At 46.4% G+C, this 15,166-nt stretch overlaps 1 long non-coding RNA gene across 1 annotated transcript in view; it reads left to right on the top strand.

The window, feature by feature from the left end:
• LOC143681711 (uncharacterized) overlaps positions 1-15,166 on the top strand; it is a 133,166-nt gene that overhangs the window by 91,155 nt on the left and 26,845 nt on the right. Inside the window, exon 2 of the long non-coding RNA XR_013174797.1 lies at positions 13,978-14,060. This is a non-coding gene — a long non-coding RNA (uncharacterized LOC143681711). The remainder of the gene's footprint in view (positions 1-13,977; positions 14,061-15,166) is intronic.

The raw sequence follows: 15,166 nt of genomic DNA, 5'->3' as shown, positions 1-15,166 counted from the left end.
CTACTTACTGGAGTCCTTTAAGAGAGAACCACTTTGGAAAAAGCTCAGAGCTGACACAGACAGGGATGTTTGGAGATGCAGAAAGAAACATCCCCAGAGAAGCTGTTTGAAACCAAAAGCCAAAGGACCAGCAGATGCCAGACTTGTGCCTTCCCAGATCTACCTTTCTTGAGTCAAAGTGTCTTTTTCTGGATGCGTTAGTGTGGACAGTTTTTTGGCCTTAGAACTGTAAACTTGTAACTTAATAAAATCTCTTCATAAAAGCCAATCCATTTCTGGCATTGTGTTGTCAGCGTTCTCTAGAGAAACAGAACCAGTGGGAGAGGTCTATAGTGATGAGATTTATAAAGATGTCTCATGCAATGGTGGGAATGGAAAAGTCCAAAATCCACAGGGCAGGCTGTGAGGTTGGTGGCTCCAATGAAGGGTCTGGACGAACTCCACAGGAGAGGTGCACTGGCTGAAGAAACAGTGAAAGAGTCTCTTCTTCTTTTAAAGACTTCAGCTGATTGGATTATCTCATTGTGGGAGGGACACCTTAGTTGATCACAGATGTAATCAGTCACAGACACAATCAGCAAAGACTGATGACTTAATAAACCAGCCTTCCAGTTTATCAACCAGCCACAAAATATCCTTGCAGCAATGGTCAGCCCAGTGCCTGTCTGACCAAACAGCTGGGCACAATCATTTGGCCAAGTTGACACCAGAACCTAATCACCACAGATATATTGCATTTCTGGCAGCATTAACAAACCAAAGCAATCTACAGCATGGATGAACCTTGAAAACATTATGTTCAGTAAAATGAGCTAGACACAAAGGATCACATATTGTGACTGCATTTATATGAAATGTCCAGATTCGGAGAATCCTCTGTAGAGACAGAAAGTAGGTTAATGGCTGCCAGGGGCCGGGAGTTGTATGGAGACGTACGGGGAGTGACTACTAATGGGTTCAGGGTTTCTCTTCGGGATGAGAAAATGCTCTAAAATTGACTGAGTTCTAAAATGGATTGAGTAGTATACTCTGGGAATGTACTAAAAACCACTGAGTTGCATACTTTAAATGGTTGGATTGTTTCATAAATGAATTTTGTCTCAATAAAACCCTTACAGAAAAAAAAAGTGGGTGCAATGCAAAGACCATTAATAACAATACTGTGCTTTTGGCTAATGACCAACAGGAGCCAAACTCCAGTAAGGATCGACTCGGGACCTGATTGGCTTCCCACCAACCTCTGTGGAATGAGGATGCATCTTACGATTGATGCTGTCCCAGAGTCTCGGCCACCAGGCCACAGTGCTCATTGCCTGCATGGCCACAGGCATCAGAAGCAGCAGCATCACAGACTGCAAAATGGGCATCAGAAACTGGGAATAAAAGTCCGGAAGGAAGAGTGAAGCCTCCTTTTAATTCCCTAGAAAGCAAATGTTAATGGTAAAGAGTTGCTGACAATGATAAATCAGACATGCTCAGCAATATTGTTGAAACAGGAATCCAAAACGGGCGAACAAAGAGCCCAACTCCAATAGCGTTTACTACTTATGGTGATTTGAAGCTGTGTGTTCCCCAGAAAAATTTATTCTTAAATCTAACCTATTCCCGTGGGGTGAGCCCATTGTAAGTGAGAACTTTGGGTGGGATTGCTTCAGTTAAGGTGCAGCCCACCTCATTTGGGATGGGTTTTAATCCTCTTCCTGGAATTCTTTATAAATGGAATCAAAACAGAGAGTGAGAGAGAGAGAGAGAGAGAGAGAGAGAGAGAACACCACACCACAAAAACAAGAAGATGGAATCAGTGGAGAGAAGGGAGAGGCCAGCGGACACCACCATGTGCCTCGCCATGTAGCAGAGGAGCCAAGGATCACTGGCAGCCATTCTTTGGGAGAAAGCATCGCCTTGAGGATGCCTTGATTTGGAAATTTTTCTGGTCTCAAACTGTCAGCTAATAAGTTCTTATTGTTTAAGCCAACCCATTTCATGGTATCTGGTTTAAGTAACATAGGAAACTGAAACAGAACCTTTGGATTCTTTTAAGAAATGCTGCATCACCAATTTCCTGATGGCGCAAATGATGACACTGAGTGGAAAGACACAAACATGGACTGAGTCAAAACAGTCATTCAGAGGGCTGGGCTGCTTAAAATGTGAAGATAATTTACAAAACCTTAAAATTTGTTTTGTCTAGGTTTTCCTCTTTATGTATGTAAAAGAACAATAAAATGTTTTAAAAATCTATGTAAAAGGTATTTCAGAAGATATAAAACAAAAATTCTAAGTGATAAAAAAATCATCTCTTGTTTGGTTGGTGGCATTTTTTCTTTCTTAGTGCTAAATAGTATAATGGTGCACACCTCGATTCGATGGTCTCGTATTTGATAACATTTGGTACTTTTTTGTTTTTTAAAGATAGTCTGTGAAGGTGGCAGGAGTTGTTCACTAAGTTGAATGGGACATCTCTACCTGTTCCATTGAAAATACACTACAGTATAATTCTCACTACTCAAGCATTAAAATTGGCATTTTTTTCTAGGACTTTCATAGAATTTTTTTATATTAGTAGGAAGAGTCAGACACGATGTATTAAGCCTTTATTCTGGGCCAGGCATTGTGCATTTTCTCATTGGCTCCAAACAACAACTCTGTGTAGAAGGAACGATTTCCCACGTTGTACAAGAGGAAACTGGCTAGGAAATGCTAAGTAATTCTCCCGGCATCCTTTGGCATCTAAACGATAGAGCTAGGGCTTGAGTCCACATGGCCCCCTAAGATCCTGCTGGTGAGCCCTTGTCTGCCAGAACACCTTTCTGGTTGATTCTAAATTGAGCCTTAAAATCACAATCACTTAAACAAAGACAAAGGGCAACAGGAAAAGGAAGATGGGTGTAGAGATAATAAGGTGGTTGCAGACACCTGGGTGAACTCTAGTTATACAAACCATCAACATGCCCACTCCACATTGTCCGTGGTACCAGATGGAAGTTGGAGCAAAGAGGAGCGAATATCTATGGTTACAACTTCCACCTTTCTCCTTCTGGGGGTTCTCTAATGAGCTGTACAACTAATGAAGTGTCTGTCTTCCGCCTTTCTTCTTCCAGCATTCTCCTTTTGCTCTTGGGCGCTGAAATGCCCACAGAATTTGAGAAGCAAAACCAGTAACAATGACATCCTGTAACAACATCCCAAGTCATAGAACTTTAGAGGTAAAATAGATCTCAGACTAGTGCCCATTGGAATCACCTATTGTTCTAGTTTGCTAGCTGTCAGAATGCAATATACAAGAAACGGAATGGCTTTTAAAAAGGAGAATTTAGTAAGTTGCTAGTTTACAATTCTAAGGCCGAGAAAATGTCCCAATTAAAACAAGTCTATACACAAACGGACATTTGCACACCAATGTTTATAGCAGCGTTATTTACAATTGCAAAGAGATGGAAACAGCCAAAATGTCCATCAACAGAAGAGTGGCTAAACAAAGTGTAGTATATACATACGATGGAATATTATGCAGCTTTAAGACAAGATAAACTTATGAACCATGTAATAACATGGATGGACCTAGAGAATATTATGCTGAGTGAATCCAGCCAAAAACTAAAGGACAAATACTGTATGGTCCCACTGATGTGAACGGTCATTCGAGAATAAACTTGAAATATGTCATTGGTAACAGAGTTCAGCAGGAGTTAGAAACAGGGTAAGACAATGGGTAATTGAAGCTGAAGGGATACAGACTGTGCAACAGGACTAGATACAAAAACTCAAAAATGGACAGCACAATAATACCTAATTGTAAAGTAATCATGTTAAAACACTGAATGAAGCTGCATCTGAGCTATAGGGTTTTTTTTGTTTTTGTTTGCTTGTTTGTTTGTTTGTTGTTGTTTTTTACTATTATTACTACTTTTATTTCTTTTCTTTATATTAACATTTTATATCTTTTTCTGTTGTGTTGCTAGTTCCTCTAAACCGATGCAAATGTACTAAGAAACGATGATCATGCATCTATGTGATGATGTTAAGAATTACTGAGTGCATATGTAGAACGGTATGATTTCTAAATGTTGTGTTAATTTCTTTTTTTTTCTTTCCATTAATAAAAAAATAAAAATAAATAAAAAATAAATAAATAAAAAACAAGTCTATAGAAATGTCCAATCAAAGGCATCCAGGGAAAGATACCTTGGTTCAAGAAGGCCGAGAGTCAGAGTTTCTCTCTCATCTGGAAGGGCACATGGTGAACACGGCATCATCTGCTAGCTTCTTCTCCTGGCTTCCTGTTTCATGAAGCTCCCCGGGAGGCATTTTCCTTCTTCATCTCCAAAGGTCGCTGGCTGGTGGACTCTGTTCTTGTGGCTATGTCGTTCTGCTCTGCTCTCTCTGAATCTCTTTCTCCAAAATGTTTCCTCTTTTATAGGATTCCAGTAAACCAATCAAGACCCACCCAACTGGATGGAGACATGTCATCACCTAAGCCAGCTTAACAACCACTCTTGACTAAATCACATCATCCAGGGAGATGATCCAATCACAGTTTCAAACATACGGTATTGAACAGGGATTATTCCACTTTTATGAAATGGGATTTTGATCAAAACATAGTTTTTCTAGGGGACATACATCCTTTGAGCACACCTGTGAAGCCTTTCTCAGACCATTTGAAAGAGAACCTCGAGGGGGACTGGCACAGCACTAGATGACCTATGGATGTGTTAAAAAGGCAGCTGCTCAGGCCCCACCCTAGTCCCTCGGGAGCAGAAACTTTGGGGGTGGAGCCCAGCAACCTGCGCCTTACCAACCTTCCAGGAGGTTCGATGCCTGCTGAGGGTTGAGAATCACTGAACTAGAGCAAGAATTTAGATAGGGCCCCCAGATTATTTCTCCTTTTGGGAAGTTCATCTCAGCTTTATTTCAGATTTAGTCAAAAATATTTATTTTCATATTTTTCATACATGGAATTTCCATCACCATCTGCACTATTCATAAAAGCACAAAAAATCTAGCCTAAAACTAGTTCTTCTCCTTTTCTGTGCTCCTTAGGCCTGAATCAACTTACCAATTAACAGTGACTAAAAATACCTTTCCTGGAAAAGTTTGTCGATCTTAAATATTTTCTGTGTTAAGTCGTAAAGTGCTAGATGACAGAAGTCACCTCTGTTCCACTTATTTTTGGAAAATATCCCCTTCAGTAACGCACAAATAGATATATGGTATTGCTGAAACCATTTTAGAAAATTCCTTGGGACATTCTGTAGGGCTCTTTTGTTCAAATTGATACAGATATTAAAAGTTGCTTTTCCCATTTGTTAACTCTGGGAAAAGCTTAATGAAAAGTTGCTGTAACCAATGGGGAAAGAGGAAAGACACTTTTCTGGACTTTGACTATCTTTAATCAATTCCATTTCTAAAACATATGTTTCACTACTACTATTTTGATTTGACTCTTGGTCTGGGCAAAAAAGGAATTTGTTTAGATTGTCATTTCCCAAACGGTATTCCCATGAGATGTCAAAACTTGTTTCTCAAAGTAAAGGTCCTGCGGTAAAATACATCTGGGAAATGCTGTGTGAAAAAAAATTAAAAAGGTGGATTTGCTTCTTGACTTCTTGGAGCTTTTAATATGGTAATATGTACTGTGGCCCCCTGAGGGGTGCAGTTCCCAGTATTTGCAGATTTTTGTAATAAAAATTTTTGGAAACAACCCAGCAAAGCATATTTTCTAAGAACCTTCTGCACTGACATGGAAATAGTTATGTTATATAGAATCCTTCTTTGTAATGGCAATTTATGCAAAGAAATTTTACCTGTAAATTCTTTTGATGATTACCTTAGTTTGTAAAATATTGTACTTGTTGATGCTTGGTGTCCTCAAACTAATGCGTGTCTAGATTGCATCCCTGCTTTAAAAAATTCCTTTCATGTTTTATAAATACATTGTTTCTGGAATAATGTGTTTTGAGCAATTTAGTAAATATAAAATAACCATGACAGGTATTGCTCAAACTAAATCTTTGTTAAACTTTTTTTTTTTAAATGATAGAGGCATGTTGATATTATGGCTTTACTGAGAAGATAAATTTTTTCCCGGCTTCCACTGTAACCACCACTGGGTTTCTAGGATGGGACATGGGTGGGAACAATTGGTGGGGAAAGTCACATCGAGTCAAAATAAAAAAAATTGCACTGAACCCTGAAGGATAGTGGCAATGGCTAGCACTTATTGAGTTATAAACCCGAGGCCCCGTGCTGCTTGCGAGTATCATCTCATTTGATCCTTATAAAAATCCTACTGCAATTTCCCTGATTTTGCAGATGAGGAAATGGAAGCTTAGAGAGGTCCCCGTGCTGGCGAGCGTCAGAAGCAGTGCCAGGCCAACACGCTGTTTCCCACTGTCCGGTTCAACAAGCATGTTAGGTCTGCACCCCGCGCTGAGCACTTGCCAGGTGCCAGGGGTACAAAATAAGGTGCCACTTCTGCCCTCAGGGCTTCGCAGCAAGCAACAGGCTCAAGGACGTGAAGTGCAAGGGCTGGCTCTGCGTTAAGTACAGTGGCTTAGCTGAAGAAAGGAATGGTCAACTCTGCATTGCTGGGTCAGTGAGGGCTTCACCACCCGGAAGGAGATGCTTAAGGTAGAGCTCGAAGAATGAATATTTCTCTAGAAGAATGTGGAGGGTTGGGATGGACAGGGAGAAATTCCAGATCTGAACAAAGGCAAGGAAGAGTTAAACCACATGGTTTATGCTGGTGGTTTAATTAGGGAAATGCTGGTGTATGCTGGTGGCGATCTGTGTAACCGGATCCTCGGGTAGCTGCGAGAGATAAGAGGTGAGGCTGCCAGAGTAGGAGGGGTCTGGCATGGCGTAATGGCCAGCTTGGACTTATCCCATAGGTCAGGAATCCACTGGGATTTTTTAAGGAGGGGAACAGCATGATGTTCCAGTTTGAATGTATTATATACCTCAGAAAAGCTATGTTATATAATCCTGATTCAATACTGTAGGTTGGAAACTTTTGATTAGATTATTTCCACAGAGATATGACACACCCAATTGTGGGTGACTTTTGATTAGATGGAGATGTGACTCCACCCATTCCAGGTGGGTTCTGGTTAGTTTCCTAGAATCTTTAAAAGGGGAAACATTTTGGAGAAATGACAGAGCCTTCAGTGAGAAGCCAACAGACAGACCTGACACAGATGCAGACCTGTGGAGAACAGAGACATGATGTTTGGAGATACTTGGAGCCCCGCAGATGTCACCATGAGATACCAGCAAGCCAGAACCTAGAGAGCCAAGGGAAGCCAAGAGTTAAAACCAGCCCTGGAGAAGCAAAGTGAGGAATTCCCACAGGAACAGAGGCTGAAAGCAACGGAGCCCTGGAGCAAGGGACCAGCAGATGCCAGCCACGTGACTACCCAGCTGACAGAGGGGTTCCTGACCCTTTGACCTTCCTTGAATTAAGGTATCTTTTCCTGGATGCCTTAGTTTGGACATTTTCAGAGTCTTAGAACTGTAAACTTGTAACTTATTAAATTCCCTTTATAAAAACTGTCCCATTTCTGGCCTATTGCAATTCTGGCAGCTTTTACAAACTAGAACACGTGGTCAGTGTTTACCCTAAGAAGATCACTTTAGCTGTGCAGTGGAGGACCTTTTTGAGATGAAAGGTAGTGGAGCATGAAGACCAGTTGGAAAACTTCAGCAGTAGTCCAGATGAGGGCTATTAAGGGCCCGGGGTGAGAGACCACGGGGATCAAATATGAAGGGACCCTGGGTAGATGGTAAGAAAATTGCATCCATGAGAGGTGGTGGCCCGTGAGAGGAAAGAGGGTTCTAGGAAGGTTCCCAAGTTCGGCTGAGCTCATTGTTTGAATGATGGGACCATGAACTGGGATGAGGAGGTTGAGGAGGGAGAGAGAAAAGAAATTCAGGGCCGGCCAAATTGAGGCTGGGTTATTGGTCTCAGGTCCAAGCAGAGATATCCATAGAAACTTGGATGCACAAGTCTGGAGCTCAGTAGAGAAGTCTGAGCTCAGTGGAGAAGTCTGGCCTAGAAAGGCCAATTTCTGGCATCTTCAGGACCATCGAATGAATCCAGTGCCTGCTTATTTGAGCTCCTGGGGCCTTGTGTGAAGGCCTAGGACAGCAAACATGAGGTTGGAGATCCTGCCCTCAAGGAAACTATACACTCACTCACTCCAGCCCCAGAAGTGGCCGTGGCAGACGGGCACGTGCATGGCATGCAACAAGCCATTGGTGTGAGGCAACTTCCCGGACAGGATCCCAGGCAGCTAGAAGTAAAGCCTAGAAGGCATGAAAGAGATCTCCAGCAAGTGTGTGAAAGGTCAATAGCCAAAACTCAAGGTGGCTGGAGAGAAAATGGAATCCAGATGAAACTTGTGTCGTATTAATAATGTGTGGGATTAAAAAAAAAATTTATCATAGCAATACATGTAAACTTAAACTGTACCCTTTTAACCATTTTTTGAGTGTATGATGCAGTCCACACATGGTGTGTGACCATCACAATCCTCCATTACCAAAACCTTGTCATCATCCCAAAGCAAACTCCATGCCCATTAAGTAAAAACACTCTATTTATCCTCTCCACCCAGCCTTTTGCAACCCTTAAATTTCTTTCTGTCTCTATGAATTTGCCTGTTCTAGATAGTTCATATGAGTAGACTCTTACCGCATTTCTCCTTTTGTGTCTGCCTTATTTCACTCAGTGTGAAAATGTCATCCACGTTGTTGCATTGCTTTTCACAGCAGCACAGTATTCCATTGCGTGTCCACAGCACATATTGCTTATCCATTCGTCTTGGTGACACGTGGTTGCCTCCACCTCTGGCCGTTGTGAATATGCCACTGTGAGCATTGGTGGGGGTTTCCAGGGGGCATGTCCTATCCTTGGAGTAGGGTTGCTGGTCTCACGGTTAGGAGCTCCCCCAGTTGCAGCATTGCACACAGCGGTGTATTATGATCCTGGTGTGCCCAGAGGAAGGACGCAGGGCAGTGTGCCCAGGCGCGAGCAGGCGGTCCACGAGGGGCCTCACGGAGCGCAGTGAGCTTGGCAGGTCTGTGGTCCTGGGTCTCCAGACACAGACACCTGGGTCATTTGATTGATTTGTGAGCAGCTTCCCTTGGGCAATGGAGGTGGCTCCCTTCTCCTCAGTGGCCTTCCCTTAGCCCAGCTCCCCAAGGCTGGTGCTCACACACGGCAAGGGTCCTGCTTCCCAGGGACGATGGTGGGTGCCCACCAGGGGAGCCGAGCTGGCCTGTAGGCTGAGGGCGCTATGGGTGGCTCCACGTGCACCGTCCTCGGGCTCCGCTGTCTGTGCCCCGAGCCGGGGAGCCGTCGGGCGGGCTGGCCTTCCAGTCGGCCCCCTCTGGCTCCTTGGATGCCGTCTTCCCACCCTCTCCTCCATCACGCTTCTTTCTCTCATCCAGGCTTGATGTGTGCACCAGCCTGCTGACTTACCATCACTTTTTAAGCCCACCTCCCTGAAATCACTCCCAGGTGTGACGGGAGCTTTGGGTTCCCTGAACTCTGCAGCCGCTCACCTCCGGGTGACTGGGTCTGTGCCTCGTGCAAGGATCGCACCAGGTAAGTCCCCCCACAGCTCTCGTGCTGTTAAGGACAGCCCACAGGCCCCCCTGCGAAGATGAGTCAGAGAGGGGACATGGTCAGAGGTTCAAGTTACAGGCCCTTGGACATCTGCTGTGGCGTGTGTGCCCCGTCCTGTGGTGGCGTGGGTGTGGGTAGTGGGGCAGCTGGTAAAGTCACTGTGTGGGGAAGCCAGTCTGGGGCTGAGGGTAAACTGAGTCAGAGTCAAAAGAAACCAAAGGGCGGGGCTAAAGTGGTGACAGTGCTCGGAAAGGAAGTACCTCTCTCAAGAGATCCTTCAGGGGTGGGGGCAGCCAGACTTGGTGACCGATTCGCTGGGTGGCACATCCCCCCACTCACTCGGCATTTCAGAGAACTGGGACACTTTTTAAAATTCCAACCCATGGGCTAACCTGGATTGTTTTCTTCTTTTCTCAAATCTCTTAGGAAGAAATGTTCCTGAGGTTGAGACTTTTGGAGAATAAGGAATAGAATTCTGAGAGACACTCAGGAGGTGGGAGGCGGGTGGATAGAGGTGGAGAAGAATTGATTTCTCAATCAGCAAGCATTTATTAAGCACTTACTATTTGCCTGGATTTGTATGAGGTTCAGTGGAATCTACAAAAGATGGGTGACAGCGCCTTTCCATGAGGAGCTTAAAGCCTTCGTGGGGATGGGCTCTTACTCTTAAGAAATAATCCAAAGAAACCTAGAAGGACACATCGCCCCACTGCAGGCATCCCTCGGGGGGGGGGGGGGGGTGTTAGGCCCAGGCTGAGCCACGGGCCTCTGGAAGCAGTAGCAGAGAAACAACCAGATCAGGAGGGCAGAAACATCAGAGCTCGCAAGGACTAGGAAAGACGGGGCTGTCGGTAAAGTAGCAGATTCCGGGCAGATTTGTTCCTTCTCTTGTTCTTGAGATTTCTTCTTTGCAAAACACTTTCCTGTGTCTACCTCTCATTTTGGCCTCAATATAACCCAGCAAGGGAGGCAAGCCGGGGACATAAAGAGGGGAAGGACTTGAGGGGATTTCTGATATAGAAAGAGCAGGGTTTTATGACCGAATAGTCTTCTGGCTGAAAGTGAGGGAAGAGTTGGGATTCCCGCCCCAGCACCGCACCCTGTCATTCGTGCACCCCTCTTACCCACAGATGCATGCTGAGTGTGTCCTGTGTCCCAGCTCCCCATGGGAGCTGCCTTTCAGGCTCTCAGCCAGGGCTGCCCTGGAGATGAGAAATCCCAGGCGGGAATCGGTGGAGGAAGTAGGCGTGGCACCAGCGGGGGTTGGGGGGTTGGCCACTCAGGGTCCCCCCCTGCAAGTGAGGGGTGACTTTGGGACAGCCAGGTGACTTGACAGGTGGCACATTTTACTGAAAGGTTTGGCTTCTTTGGGGAAGAGGTCTGAGACATGAAGTCCATTTGGAAATCTTTAGCCTCTCGTGAGAGTGGGTTGGATGACTTGGCGGGGGTGAGGGAGGTAAGTCTTGATTAAGACATTTAACAATTCTGAGCTTCATTTCTTTCCATGGGAAACGAAAAAGATACTATGTACATCACAGGAGGGTCTGTGCGGTGGAATGAATGTGTGGGGCTTTGAAAATAGCAAAATTCATTAAATGAATTGAAAATAGTAGCACTGGCATTTCATCACCATGGCATCAGCATCTTGGCTCCCCGGTGGGCTTAGCAATTCCCTAAGGAAAACCAAACATTTGTACCAGTGTTCCCCCAATAACTCATCATTGCATCCCCACACAGAGCTTGAGAGTTTAAAATGAGTAGGTCCTGATATCCTGGCTTTGAGTAGAAACTAAGAATATTAGATTAATCCATAGACATATTCTAGATAGGAAAGGAGCATCTGCTCAGGAGCAGAGCGGGAAGATAAGGCAGGTGGAACGGTTGTGCTATTGCTGAGCTTGATTTCTAAAAGCAAAACCAAAGAACGATTGAGAGGTTAAAAAAATTAAAAATACTCTGACTATCAAAAACTGAAGAGTGCGGGGGAATTTGAGAGAAAAAGCCAAGTTGTTATCAGGAAACCCCCTGATCATCAACCTGAAAGACAAGAGGGGAAAGTCAGGATACCTTTAGAAAAATACTCAAAGCAAAATTCGAGGAGTCTAAAGTTAGGACACTCCTTCTTGCCTTAGGCAGGGGTGCAGCAGGGGGCAGAGGGGTTTTTTGAAAGGCCTACTCTTTCGTCCTTTTCAGAGCCACAGGACGGTTTAAAAATAACTTTCTTAGATCCATCTTCATTTTTCAGAAGTTGTGGTAGCTTCATTCCAGGGTTGGAAATCTACAGGAAATCTGCAGGAACCCATCCACACTGGGTTTCTAGGCTTTTGTGCAGTGGACTTTGGGGGCAGTGGATGCTGAGGGCTGAGCCAAACCTGTGGGATTTTCTGGCTTTTGTCCGCGAACAACCCAGCCCACAGGTCCATGCACTGAGCCGGGAGCCTTCTGGTTCAGAAGTTAAACAGACAGAGCGAGAGGGGGCTCCTGGGACTAGATATTTAGGGAAGGTTTTTGAATTTTATTTATTTGCTTGTTTGTTTGTTTGTTTTTTGCATGGGCAGGCACCGGGAATCAAACCCGGGTCTCCGGCATGGCAGGTGAGAACTCTGCCTGCTGAGCCACCATGGCCCACCCAGTTTCTTGAAATTATAATTCCTAAAAACTCAAAAGTTCAAACTGCCTTGCCTGACCTTTCCGAGACCACAGGATTGTGACGAGCCCGCGGATTCTTTCTTCCCTCTCAGGCACCGTCCACCACTCCCTGTCTGTACCTGAGGTTGTGCTGGTGGCCTGGGGCTCGTGGGTGGGGGACCCGGTCCTTGCTGCAGGGACCTCCCGGTCCAGGGGAGGGGACACCTCGGGGCTGCACGCAGGGACCCGCCTCGCCACCCAGGTGGGGGACAGGCGACACTGCACCTGAGCGTGACGCGGGAGCTGAAGGGTGGCAGGATGGGCTGGAGAGGTGACCGGGATCTGAAGCCTTGTCTGGCATCCTCGAGGATTTGGGACTCACCGTGAGCTGATAGGAAGCCCCTGAGGACTCACAGGTGGGCAGGCGCCCTGCTCTCTCGGCCACCAGGGCGATACTTCTGGATAGGCAGAGTTACTTTGAGAGCAGAGGCCGTTTTGCTCATCTTTGTATCCGCCTTGTTTTCCAGCAAGTGTTTGCCGAGCCACCCCCGGGTGCAGGCGCCTGTGCATCCCAGAATGCAGACTCGCCTCCATCCTTACATTCGCGCACGGAAGCGAGTCCCTTCCGAGGGGTCCCCCGGGGCGCCCCCACCCAGCCGGGAGGAGGCAGGTCATACAGTTTGCCCAAGAAGGTGAGGCTCTGAAGAGCAGCGACAGCATTCCAGAGACAGGAGAGAGGGACTTACAGCCGGGAGAGGGAGAGGAGAGGAGGCGTGTTTGGGGATGGCAGCATGGCCCTCAGGGTGTGTTGCACGGAAAGTGCCAGCTCAGAGGCCCAGGGCGCAAAGCCCCCGAGAAAGAGGGAGGGAAGGGGTGAAGGGTGAGGGTGGACGGGTTGGCAGGAACAAGACAGACACCTGTTCTGGTGAGCCTGGAGGAAAAACAGTGAGGATGGGGTGGCTGCAGAGTCATTGAAAGGGGGGTTTGTGATGGACAAGGGCTCACTAAATGTCTACCAAGTCAATCAATTAATGGGGCATCCTTAGCCCAATACTTGGGTGGTTTGGGGATGCAGCTTTCCTCTCCCCAGCCCAGTTCTTGCTTCCTTCCTCTCCCTCTAAATCTCTCCATGGCCGAGGAGGATGTGCCCTGCGGTCCAGGAGCCAGAAGCCCAGTAGATCTTACATGAAGCCAGGAGACACTCTGGTCCTCCTTCAGCTTCCATTCAAAGGCCCTCTCCCACCAGCGTCCCCCCCCCACCCCCCCGCCTGGGTGGCGAGGCGGGTCTCTGCATGCAGCCCCCAGCTGCGTGCAGCTCCCAGCCCCAGGGCAAGGCCTTGCTCCGCTTCCCGCCCCCCCCCCCCACACACACACAGAGCTTCAGCCCCTCCCTTTCGTCCGCCCCTTTGGTGTTTCCGTGGAGAGTAATTTCCCAAGGTCCCCGGACCCCTCCCTGAGAGGCTGGCAGCGAGGGGAGATCAAAGCAGCGGGCTTGACTATAAAATGGCTGTGCTTCAAAGCAACCCCGAGGTGGGAGCACCGATGAAAACCAGGTGGGTCATGTGCTGGTCATTGTTGGACAGTGGTTGGCCGGGTTTTGCTGTACTCTTCTCTACTTTTGCTTATGTTTGAAAATGTCCATAATAAAAAGTTTAAAAATGAAATTGTTGGTATTTGAGAATGCTCGGGATTTACAATAATACCCCATTTTTTGCCAGATGGTGTGAATACGCATGTATTATTTATCGATGTTAAAAAGAACGTAACAACAGAAAGAACTGTCTTGTGGGCACATCTCCAGGTGAGCTCTGCCTTCCCTCTTCCCACCTCCAGACTTTGGCCAGCAGCATCTGGTATTTTCTCCCTCTGGTTTGGGTCGCAATTACGGCTGTCCTATCTGAGCTTGCTTGCAAAAGGGACACTTCCCTTTCTCTCCCGAGAAGATGCATTCCGAAGGGTGACCCTTGCCAACAAATTGTCATTAAGCCTCACCTAAGCCTCACCTAAACCTTCCCCAGGTCTTAGCTCCTCTCTCCACTCCAGCTCTTCTACCTGGTGGGGGAGTTGCTAACCCCTTGGGCACCTCTAAGGTAAGTCATTGTTTTTGGTCTAGCTTTTTCATCAGCCCCTGATGTTTTCAAAAGAAGTGTTCAGAGCCTCTCTAACACTGCAAAGACATGCAATGATATCAAACATGTAAAATCAATTTTAGATACAAATATATATATATTTATATTTAGGGTTGAGGTCACATTGCAATTAAGAAACTTGAAGGCGAGTAGCTTTGTGATGAGTCAGCAGAATAGAGGCCACCAGGATAAGAACAGCTGGCTGGGGCGAAGTAGCTCACCTCGGGCGGCCAGGCCTGGCCTCAGCTGGCCCCAGCCTCCACCTGTGCGTGGAGCTCTCCCGTCAACCCCGCGGGCTCCCAGCAAACCCAGGGGTCTTAGAGGGCACGCAAGGTCAGTGGCAAAATCCAGCTTCTCTACTGTGGGTCTTGCAGTTTCCTTTCCTCCTGGAAGCCTTCCTAAATAAGGCTGAGCTCTCCGTTTTTGCTTCCAAAGCACCTGCATAGACAATACCTGTGTTACTGTTTTCCCTGCTGACAGGTGCATCCTGTCCTGCTCGCCTGTGCAGTCCCAGCGCTCTAACCCAGGATGGGTTAGAGTGGGGGATGGAGAGGACAGCTCATTCAGCAAACAGAAATGTTACTTTCCTAATAGTAGGGGAGGGATATTCTCCCTGAAAGAGAAAGGTCTGATTCAAATAACGATAAACTCGCTTTCACTGTGTGCATACTATCAGCCAGCCAGTATGCTGAGTGCTTTGCCCTTATCCCCTCCTTTATCTTTATCCCCTCCCTGCCTCTTAGCTTATTCATTTATCGGACAAGTTACTAACTGGTTG

This window comes from Tamandua tetradactyla, chromosome 4 (assembly GCF_023851605.1).
Source record: "Tamandua tetradactyla isolate mTamTet1 chromosome 4, mTamTet1.pri, whole genome shotgun sequence".
Classification (NCBI taxonomy): Eukaryota; Metazoa; Chordata; class Mammalia; order Pilosa; family Myrmecophagidae; genus Tamandua; species Tamandua tetradactyla.
This window is presented reverse-complemented; position numbering and strand designations above follow the sequence as displayed.